Below are 4,300 nucleotides of genomic sequence, written 5' to 3' on the forward strand. Positions count from 1 at the left end.
TGGGAGCAATGGGAAAGGAGTGTATTGTATAGTATGTGAAATCCCCACATAATCAGTAAAAATAATATGTTGACTGTGAAAATGGAGACAAAATTCTGCTGAACAAGCAGTCCTGGCACTAATGCTATGTTTACAAGGTTTGTCTGGAGCACCATTGAAGGAAACACCACTCTTGTGTCCTAGGCATTTAGCATAGACCCATTTCTCTCTCCTGAAGGCCCAGGTATAACTGTAAATCCCAGGATCTGGAGGGTTCCTTACTGACCACTGAGTAGGATACAGCTTGCTTGAGAGAAAGTATGAGCAGTCCTATTTACTTCAATCTGGGCAGCTGATAGCACACAACCCAGCAATGACAGTTCCTGTCTAAGATTCTTAGTTCAGGAATAATATCACATATTTCTTTCAACAGTTTATTAATAAAATTAACAAGTATAACAAAACAGGAAAATTTTGACATCAAAGATGGTATTATGGCCTCACAATGCTAAGATGACATCACAATGCTATTATGACATCACATTGATATTATGACATCACAATGCTATTATAACATTACAATGCTATCAAGACCTCATATGGCATGATATCATAACAGAATTATAACATCACAATAACAATATAACACAACAATTGAAATTAGGACATCAAAATGATATCATATAACGTTATTGTTATCATATTGCAAATGTATTATGACATCACAATGCTATTACATCATTGTGGTATGAAATCACAATGGAATTTTGACTTCATAGTAGTACTATGACCGCAAAATACTATTATATCCTCACAATGTTTTTTATGACATAACAATGATGTAATGATATCACAAATAGTATTATGACATCACAATGCTATGATGACATCCAAATGGTATTATGACAACACCATGGTATTATGACATACCAATATTGTCATGATATCCCAATAGTATATTACATCCCAATGTATTACATCACAATTCTATTATGACATCACAATTCATTTTATCTTCACAGTGTTATGACATTGCAATGGTGTTATGATATCACAATAATATAGTGGCTTCACAATGGTATGTTGTAGGTGTTGATTAATATTTATTCTTCGTTTATCTTTTCTTAGTGCATGCTTTTAATCCTAAACAGCTCTTCTCTAACCAATTTGCAGCACAGTGACTGGGTTTATTTAGTTAGCTTAGAAAACAATAGTTACTGCCTCCTAAATTTCAAGCCCTCATAGTTTCCTAACATTTAGATTTTACTGACTATACTTGCTTTTTTTGAAGTCTTAGGTCTGGTTCATTCTCTCCATGCTGTTCAAATATCTCTCTTCCCTCTCTGCTGTCCAAGTTCTTCTCCTTCACCCTCTCTCCTCCCACATACTTCCTGACCTCTGGCTCCTCCCATCACTCACCATTGTGGCTAGTTACTTTATTTGGCTTGCTTACACAAAGTTGAGGGGGGATGCTGAGAATAAGTATCACAATGCAATATCCAGATAAAACTGGGGGTTGAGGGGATTAGCATTTGGTGTATACATTTCTAAAGAACATTATACCAACAATGTTATGACAAATCACAATGGTATGATGACATCACAATGCTATTATGACCTTGAGATGCTAATATGATTTCACATGGATATTATGATATTAAAATTCTATTAGGACATCACAATGGTATTTTTAATTCACATGCTATTATGGCTTAACAATGATATTATAAGATCACAATGCTATTATGACATCATATGATATTATATGACAATGGAATTATCACAATAATAGTAATATAACAAAACAATGCAATTATGACATCCCAATGCTATCCTGGCATCACATGAGTATTATCATATCATAATATTACTATAAGATCACAATGCTGTTTTGACAACATCACAGTGGTAAAATAAAAACACAGTGGTATTATGACATCAAAATGCTATAATGACATTATAATAGCATGTCACCTCAATATTATTATTACATCAAAATGGTATTAACATCATAATGCTATTATGACTTCACAAGATATTAGAACATCACAATGCTATTATGACATCACAAAGTTGTCATGATATCCCAATGATTATATGACATCCCAATGTTTTTATGATATTCCAATGCTATTATGACATCAAAACGCTATTCTGACATAATCGTGGTTTGATGTCACAATGGAATTTTGACATCATAATTGAATTATGAACTAAAAATACTATTACATCATCAAAATACTATAATGACATCACAATGGTATTATGATATCACAATGCTATTATGACATCACAATATCATGAAATCCAAATATATTAAAACATCAAAATGGTATCATGTTATCAGAATGGTATTATGACCTCACAATGGCATAATCACCTCACAATGGTATTACATCACAGTGATATGATGACAACAAATGCTATTATGATATTACAATGGCGTTATGATATTAAAATTATGACATCACAATGGCATTTTAACTGCACAAGGGTATTATGACATCACAATTCTATTATGACATCACAATTGTAATATGACATAATCATAACTTTATTATGACATATAAATTGTTTTATGTCTTCCCAATTAAATGACATCACCATGGTGTTATGACATGACAATTATATTATCAAAATTGTGTAATGGTATCCCAACTTTATTATGACATTTCAATGGTATTACATCATCACAATAGTGTCATGACATCTCAGTGCTATTATGACATCACCAGGGTATTATAATATCACCATGCTATTATCACATCATAATGGTATTTTAACACCATTGTGTTATGTATTCAGAATAGAATTTTGACATCAAAATGACATCATTACCTCTATAGGCTATTATGACATCACAATGGTCTGACATCTCAATGCTTTTATGACATCACAATGTCATAATGATAGGACATCAAAATGGTGTTATGACATCATATTGGTATTATGATATCACAAAGGCATTATGACATCAAAATGCTATTATGAAATCAAAATGCTCTTATGGCAATGGTATAATGACATTAAAATTTATTATGACATCTCAATGGTATTATGTAATAACAATGGTGTCATGACATCTCATTGCTTTCACTGCATCACAGTAGTATTATGAAATAATAATGTTATGATATCCCAACTGAATTATCACATCAAGAAGTTATTTTGAAATGATTGTAGTATGAAATCAAAATTTGAATTTAAAAATCACAATGGATACAAAATGAATAAAGTGTAATTAATAAAAGTTAAATAAAAAATAAAAAAATCACAATGGCATTTTGACCTCAAAAATGCTATTATGACATCACAGTCATATTATGATACCATGATGATATTATGACTTCACAATATTATGACATCACAATGGTATTATGACAGGAAAATGCTATTATGACATCACAATGATATGACATTTCAATGCTATTATAGCGATAAATGATAACATTTCACAATAGTGTCATGACATCACAGTGTTATTATGATACCTTATTGATACAATCATATCACAGTGGTTATTATGACATGACAACTTTATTTTGACATCTCAATATTATGTCATCACAAGGGTGTCATCACATATAAGTGCTTTTAAGACATAATAATGGTGCTATGAAATAAAAACGGTGTCATGAAATCCCAAAGGAATTATGACATCACGATAATATTACGATATCACAATACTATTATGACATCACAATGCTATTATGAACTCAAAATGATATTATGATTTCAAAATGCTCAATTCTACTATGACATCACAATAGAATTATGGCATCACAATAGTATTAGGACATCATAATACTATGATGACATCGTAACGTTATTATGACATCACAAAGGTGTTATGATATCTCAATTCTATTATCACATCAACATATCATTATGACATCAAAGTTCATCATGACATCCCAATGTTATTATGACATTATAATACTATTAAGACATTTTGGTGGTATGACATAACAATAGAATTATAACATCACAATGGAATTTTGATATCACAATAGTATTATGACATCATAATTCTATGACTTCACAATGCTCTTATGACATTAAAATGACAATTGTTTTATGTCATTGCAATGGTATTATGACATCTCCATGATATTATAACATCAAAATTCTATCATGACATCATAATGGTATCATTACATCACAATTTTATTATGACCTGCAATTGTATGACATCTCAATACTATCTTGACAGCACATTGCAATTATGACAGCACAGTGGTGTTATGACTTCATAATGCTGTTGTAATATTACAATGCTATTATGATATGATATCACAGTGCTATGATGACATCAATATGC

Source organism: Meriones unguiculatus (assembly GCF_030254825.1).
Source record: "Meriones unguiculatus strain TT.TT164.6M chromosome Y unlocalized genomic scaffold, Bangor_MerUng_6.1 ChrY_unordered_Scaffold_25, whole genome shotgun sequence".
NCBI lineage: Eukaryota > Metazoa > Chordata > Mammalia > Rodentia > Muridae > Meriones > Meriones unguiculatus.